Source organism: Oncorhynchus clarkii, chromosome 1, assembly GCF_045791955.1.
Source record: "Oncorhynchus clarkii lewisi isolate Uvic-CL-2024 chromosome 1, UVic_Ocla_1.0, whole genome shotgun sequence".
Lineage (NCBI taxonomy): Eukaryota > Metazoa > Chordata > Actinopteri > Salmoniformes > Salmonidae > Oncorhynchus > Oncorhynchus clarkii.
The window spans coordinates 61,235,423-61,243,760 of record NC_092147.1 but is presented as its reverse complement, the minus strand read 5'-3'; positions in this window follow the sequence as shown (position 1 = coordinate 61,243,760).

Genomic DNA, 8,338 nt, shown 5'->3' with positions numbered 1-8,338 from the left:
ACCTTCTGCTATCCTGGGCCACGCTGCCACTGTGGTAGTTCTAGTCAGCAACCACAGAAAGAGAGCGAGTGAGAGAAAAACATGAACTAGATGTAACAGAATTACTATAAATAATTTGCGGAAAGAACATTATTTTCTCAATTCACATGGGTACACTAAATTATGTTATGTGTGTAGGCATCGGGACACTTTTAGCCGTTGACACATCAAGCTGAAAAAAATGTTATTTGGAAGATGTTTTGCTTAGTGTCAAAGACAATTACCTCAAGTCATTCTTCTTCTTATATTTTACATGTCTTCACAACGCTACGTGGAGCAGTTTGGGTTGCGGGAAGACATGACTTCACCTTGGACTGCAGGTGTTCCACAGCAGTTAACGAGTTATGCTGACGCAAAGCTGCTCTAGTGTTTATGACAGCCCCTTCTCCTTCATTCAGGCAAGGCTTTGTCTGGGTCGTATTCATTAGGGCGCACCATAGCAAAATGTTTAAAAGTGTCGTGCAACAGAAAATGGAAGAGCATTTGTAATTGGACAGGTGTAGGTAGTCCCTCCCCGTTTCAGTTTGTTTTCTTCTGTTTGTTGCCAAATGAATATGACCCTGCTGTTCGGTAATGTCTCATTTAGTCCTATCTACCTGATGAATGGAGACATAACAACCCTCTGAGATCAGATGACTCAGGTCTTCTTAATCCACACAGGCAGACAGATATTTCTCATTTTGGACCAACATGAGACAATACAGAGATGCTAAGAAGGATATGTAGAAACCTAACAAGTTGCCTATCTGCTTTGTGTGTAATATCAGAATACCATAATTGTTGTCTTACCTTGCACCCAGACATAGCGTAACGGTGTCAAATTAGGGGCTGATCTGAGAAATGGTGATCACAAAATTATGATCTTTTGAAAGACATGCACTCTGCGACAGTGGTCCCAGGCAGGTGAGCTTTCTCAAGTCAGTTCTGTAGGCGCCACCTGGTGGTAAAGTTTGGACGACAACGAAAAGCACCCCTTGTCAACTTGACTTGTCACTTACGTTTCGTGAGTGTACAGTAGGTAAAGAAAAAAACTTTGGCTAAAATAATGTAGACTATAAATATTTCTGAGGAATTGTGAGTAGATTATTCCGACAGAAATGATTTTAGAAATAAAAAAGACCCCAAACATATTTGGTAGTCATGGTTTATAAGATCATGCAATTTAAAGATGTATTGTTTAGCAAAATGCTGAAAAGTCTAATCAAATTGTATTGGTCACATACACATGGTTAGCAGATGTTATTTTGAGTGCAGCGAAATGCTTGTGCTTCTAGTTCCGACAGTGCAGCAATATCTAACATGAAATCTAACAATTCCACAACAACTACCTAATAGACACAAATCTAAGTAAAGGAATGGAATAAGAATATATACACATAAATATATGGATGAGCAATGACAGAGCGGCATAGGCAAGATGCAATAGATGGTATAAAATACAGTATATACATGCAGTGACAAGAAAAAGTATGTGAACCCTTTGGAATTACCTGGATTTCTGCATAAATAGGTCATAAAATTGAATCTGATCTTCATCTAAGTCACAACAACAAACAAACACAGTCTGCTTCAACTAATAACACACAAACAATTACACGTTTTCATGTCTTTATTGAACACACCGCGTAAACATTCACAGTGCAAGGTGGAAAAGTATGTGAACCCTTGGATTTAAAAACTAGCTGACACTCCTTTGGCAGCAATAACCTCAACCAAACGTTTTCTGTAGTTGCGGATCAGACTTGCACAACAGTCAGGAGGAATTTTGGAACGTTCATCTTTACAAAACTGTTTCAGTTCAGCAATATTCTTAGGATGTCTGGTGTGAACTGCTCTCGAGGTCATGCCACAGCATTTTAAATCGGGTTGAGGTCAGGACTCTGACTGGGCCACTCCGGAAGGCGTATTTTCCTCTGTTGAAGCCATTCTGTTGTTGATTTACTTCTGTGTTTTGGGTCGTTGTCCTGTTGCATCACCCAACTTCTGTTGAGCTTCAATTGGCAGACAGATAGCCTTATCTTCTCCTGCAAAATGTCTTGATAAACTTGGGAATGAATTTTTCAGTCAATAATAGCAAGATATCCAGGCCCTGAGGCAGCAAAGCAGCCCCAAACCATGATGCTCCCTCCACCATACTTTACAGTTGGGATGAGGTTTTGATGTTGGTGTGCTGTGCCTTTTTTTCTCCACACATAGTGTTGTGTGTTCCTTCCAAACAACTCAACTTCAGTTTAATTTGTCCATAGAATACTTTGCCAGAAGCGCTCTTTTGCGAAATTCAGATGTTCAGCAATGTTTTTTTTGGACAGCAGTGGCTTCTTCCGTGGTGTCCTCCCATGAACACCATACTTGTTTAGTGTTTTACGTATCGTAGACTCGTCAACAGAGATGTTAGAATGTTCCAGATTTCTGTAAGTCTTTAGCTGACACTCTAGGATTCTTCTTAATCTTCTTAACCTCATTGAGCATTCTGCACTGTGCTCTTGCAGTCATCTTTGCAGGACGGCCACTCCTAGGGAGAGTAGCAACAGTACTGAACTTTCTCCATTTATAGACAATTTGTCTAACCGTGGACTGATGAACATCAAGACTGTTAGAGAGTTTTGTAACCCTTTCCAGCTTTATGCAAGTCAACAATTCTTAATCGTAGGTCTTCTGACATCTATTTTGTTCGAGGCATTGTTCACACCAGGCATTGCTTCTTGTGAATAGCAAACTCAAATTTTGTGAGTGTTTTTATAGGGCAGGGCAGCTCTAATCAACATCTCCAATCTTTTCTCATTGATTGGACTCAATAGCCTAGCGGTTCACATACTTTTTACAACCTACACTGTGAATGTTTAAATGATGTATTCAATATAGACAAGAAAAATACAATAAATGATCTGTTATTAGTTTAAGCACACTGTTGTTTGTCCATTGTTTTGACTAAGATGACAATCAGATCAAATTTTAGGACTGATTTATGCAGAAATCCAGGTAATTTCAAAGGGTTCCAATACTTTTTATTGCCACTGTATGAGATGAGTAATGCAAGATATGTAAACATTATTAAAGGGGCATTACTGAAGTGACTAGTGATCCATTTATTAAAGTGGCCAATGATTTCAAGTCTGTATGTAGGCAGCAGCCTCACAGTGTTAGTGATGGCCTTGAGATTGAACAATAGCTTCTGTCTCTCGGTCCCAGCTTTAATGCACCTGTACTGACCTCACCATCTGGATGGTAGCGGGATAAACAGGCAGTGGCTTGGGTGGATGTTGTCCTTGATGTTCTGGAGGGCAGGTAGTTTTCCCTCTGTGATGCGTTGTGCAGACTGCATCACCCTCTGGAGGGCCTTGCGGTTGTGGGCGGTGCAGTTGTCGTACCAGGCGGTGATACAGCCCGACAGGATGCTCTCATTTGTGCATCTGTAAAGGTTTGTGAGGGTTTTAGGTGACAAGCCAAATGTCTTCAGCCTCCTGAGGTTGAAGAGGTGCTGTTGGACCTTCTTCAAAAACACTGTCTGTGTGGGTGGACCATTTCAGTTTGTTCGTGATGTGTATGCTGAGGAACTTAAAATGTTCCACCTTCTCCACTACTGTCCCATCGGTGTGGATAGGGGGGTGCTCCCTCTGCTGTTTCCTGAAGTCGACGATCATGTCCTTTGTTTTGTTGACATTGAGTGAGAGGTTATTGTCCTGGCCCCACTCTGCCAGGGCCCTCACCTCCTCCATGTAGGCTGTCTCGTTATTGTTTGTAATCAGGCCTACTACTGTTGTGTCGTCTGCAAACTTGATGATTGAGTTGGAGGCATGCATGGCCACGCAGTCATGGGTGATCAGGGAGCACAGGAGGGGGCTGAGCACGTATCCTTGTGGGGCCCCAGTATTGAGGATCAGTGGAGTGGAGATGTTGTTTCCTACCTTCACCACCTGGAGGTGTCCCGTCAGGAAGTCCAGGACCCAATTGCACAGGGCGGGGTTGAGACCCAGGGCCTCAAGCTTAATGATGAGCTTGGAGGGTACTATGGTGTTGAATGCTGAGCTATAGTCAATGAACAGCATTCTTACATAGGTATTCCTCTTGTCCAGATGGGATAAGACAGTGTGCAGTGGACCTCTTGGGACGGTATGCAAATTGGAGTGGGTCTAGGGTGTCAGGTAAGGTGGAGGTGATAGGATCCTTGACTAGCCTCTCAAAGCGCTTCATTATGACAGAAGTGAGTGCTACGATAATCATTTAGTTCAGTTATCTTTGCCTTCTTGGGTACAGGAACAATGGTGACCATCTTGAAGCATGTGGGGACAGCAGACTGGGATAGGGAGAGATTGAATATGTCCGTAAACACATCAGCCAGCTGGTCTGTGCATGCTCTGGGTGTAAAGTCCATATTCGTTTAGAAATGAATTACAGAGCCATCTCTGGCTGGTCCAAAGAGCCAGTGTGAAACACATGCTTTCCGTTGTATGGCTAGGAATGTGTATGGCTAGCAATGTGTTAGCATGGAAGATTATGTTAAAGAAAATCTCTTATTGTGTTTAAAATCTCTTAAAAAACAATGCAAACCTGCACAAATTACCACAACCAAGTGCTGCTGCTTCTCTCTCTGTGTGTATATCCATGTGTGTGTGATTTACACACACAGAGACAGACAGAGAGACAGAGCGAGAGAGACAGTCATGGGGAGCTCACAAAATCAAAAGTGTGGCATACGTAATTGATGTTCAATGCTGCAAGAGAAATGCAAGGCCACCGTCCCTGACCCATTGGAGAAAAGGGAAATATAAGACTCCTCATTCCCCTAAAGGCCTGCTGCCCACAGGATTCAGTCCCTTGTCTATGTCGGCGTAAGGCCACTCGCATGTACAAGTCACGGTGAGGACTCTGATGCCATCTGGCTGCCCTACATTAACCACCGTTCATTCGGTACTTCAATTAAACGCATTGCTACTAATACCAATAGACGACAAACGTGTGCCCAGTGAAGTTACAATACATAACCTTCAGCAGCTGCCGCTGAAATAGCCACCTCAGCGATTCACAATGACATTGTCTGAGGTTACCTTTATGACCACTTGTTGGCATGTAGTGTGATGAGAGTAGACAGTGTATAAACTCTACTTCTTGGTCAGCCGCACCATCTGCCTGATAACAAGTCAACCCGTTTTCCTTTTCGTTGCATCTCCGCGTGTCACGTGTTAACAGTAACTGTCTGCCAAGAGAAAACGGGAGATTGGCACTGGCAGACATTTAAGGTAGTGCAAAAATAAAGCTTTCTGTGTACGTGTATCTGTGTGTGTGTGTGTGTGTGCGTGCGTGCATGAGTCAGATACATAGATGCAATGCCACTTGCAGCCATAGACACTGAGGGGCAGTGTTGTCTTTAGTCACAGCATTGAATTCGCTTTCTCAGGACACTCCAGAGACACGGTATCAATCAAGCACTTGTCAGGAGCTGTCAGAGGAATTTACTGCCAAACATGTGTCACAACTTCTGCCAAAGTCGTTGCCTCTCCTTGTTCGGGCGGTGCTCGGCGGTCGACGTCACCGGTCTTCTAGCCATCATTGATCCATTGGTTTTGTCTCGTCTTCCCACACACCTGTTTTCAATCCCATTCATTACCTGTTGTGTATTTAACCCTCTGTTTCCCCTCATGTCTTTGTCAGAGATTGTTTATTGTCAGTTGTGTTTATTGTATAGGTGCGTGACGAGTCCTCGTACCCATGTTTGTTTATATTCATTTCTTATTAGTGTTATGGAGCATGTTACGTGGACATTCATTTTACACTCTGTTTGACTCTCCTGCGCCTGACTTCCCTGCCACCTATACACACGACTCTGACAACATGCTATTTTAACGTGCCATTTCTGCTTCATCATGTTGGATCTATGTTATTGACACAGCTCGATGGTCTATAGTTTGATTGACATGTAGTTGTGACATACACACAAATATTTAATAACAAATTTTTCATGTAGAAGCTAACAGTGTTCCATAGGTTGATGCTTGAGTAATACAACATGCAGCCCTGTGACACACGGGGGCTGAAAAAGTCTGACAAATCACGTCATAACATAGGCAGGGGTGGCATTGGGCGACCTGCCACGCCAAGCTGTCCCAAGCTGTGCAGTGGGCGAGAGGGTCGGGATTACACGCATGATGTGCCCCGGTAATGGAGAGATGGCAAATAAACAATCAGGGCCCCTCATTTAAGGCAAATCTACTGTAGTGTCTGGTGTGGCAGTTAAAACAAGATCATAGACATTGGACCCACTGTGCTCTGTGTGAACTCCTACATCTATGTGAATAAATATGATGGCAAACCAAGCATTTTGCCATAGGTAAGATCTTTGCATACGCCAAACCCAGATTCTTTTCATTAATGAATGGACATTTTTTGTCGGGTTTGATACATTATTCATTAGGGAAAATCAAGTTTGTCAATTTAAAGTGGAAATGTCAAACTTTAGAAGCCTTTTTAAACCTATTATATGCTACAAGTTTGCATGTCATGCCCTGCAGGACAATTCTCAGCAACAAAAGAGTAATCAAATGAAGTTCCTACATCTGTAAAAAAAAATGTTTTAAAGATATCACAGATCCATCAGTCAATGTAATGCTAAAACGGCCACCTCCTCTGCCTTTGTGCTAAAGTTTATGTTTCTGCTGCTTAGATACATACTGTATATGACATTTAAAATCCAACATGCAGCTTTAAAGTAAGGCTAAGATCATCGAGTTTGTTAAGACACGGATGCCCTTTGCAACCACATACCTATTTGAGAGTGGATTCTCGGCCCTCACTAGCATGAAAACTAAATACAGGCACAGACTGTGTGTGGGAAAATTGATTTAAGACTGAGACTCTCTCCAATACAAGCCATCATTGTAGAGTTATGTGCATCCTTTCAAGCACACCCTTCCCATTAACCTGTGGTGAGTTAGTCACAATTTTTGATGAACAAATACGGTTTTATATGTAAGATGGCTAAATAAAGAGCAAAATTATTGATTATTATTATTTGTGCCCTGGTCCTATAAGAGCTCTTTGTCACTTCCCACAAGCCGGGTTGTGACAAAAACTCACACTCAATCTTATGTTTAATAAATGTATCGTATAGTGTGTGTGTGGCAGGCTTACAATGATGCCAAAAAAACTGTGTTTGAGAGTGCGCTGACCCTGGTGCTAGAGGGGGTATGGAGCTGGAGGTTGAATGTTTCAAGGGGTACGGGACTATAAAAAGTTTGGGAACTACTGCACTAGAGTTTTGTTCCAGGCCCACAGCCTGATTTCTTCCAGCCTGAGGGAACAAAACCCCCACCTGAAACTCAGAGGCATGGCGTAACAAAAAAAAAAGCCTGGCCTTGGACTTGCCCCACAGACGCAGATGGACCGATAAGAAGAGAGGCATCCAGCCGTGGCCTCGTCTCCATCGGGTCAAAGTCTGCAGATAAGGGGCCATCGTCAACTATCTATTATCCATCCACGGCAGGCAGCTGGCCAAGGCCTCATGCCACTGAGGGGGAGAGAAAGCAGTCGGATTTGCCTCATGCACAGAAATAGGCTCATAACTGTTGTCAAACGATATACATGTAAGAGGATGAATTCAGCCATTGCTATCAGTCGCCTGGTGAGAGACCACAAACTTTCGGGTTGAAAATCCCGCCTCAGAATCACATATTGGGGTTTCACCAACTTACATTAGGTGGGTTACCTCAGTTGACCAATCACTTCAGCATCACTTGCCTGCCATGTACTGGAGGTATTAATTTAACCATAAGGATGTGCCAGGCAGGTGTTGTAATACTACAGGCATTTTATGATCTATATTTCCCCCTCTCTGTGTTTGGGAGAAAGCATGCTCACGCTCATTCCATTGATGTCTAGCTTAACCTTACCTTTAAAAAATATAAATGAACTGTTTGAAAAGGTGAAGAATATGAATAAATGTGAATCACATGTGTATTTGGCGTACCCCCGACTGCATTGCGTGTAAAAAAAATATGTAATTTGTTTTCTATTTTCCCAAAACTTTCAGCACACGTCCAACGTATATCAGGTAGACAGACGTTCAGTGCCTTCAGAAAATGATCATACCCCTTGACTTATTCCACATTTTGTTGTGTTACAGCCTGAATTCAAAATTGATTAAATCCATTTTTTTTCCTCACTACCCTTAGAAAAAACACACACCATGAGTCAATACTTTGTAGAAGCACGTTTGGCAGCAATTACAGCTTTGAGTCATCTTGGGTATGCCTGTATCAGCTTTGCAACATCTGGATTTGGGGAGCAGCGTTGAACAGCAATCTTC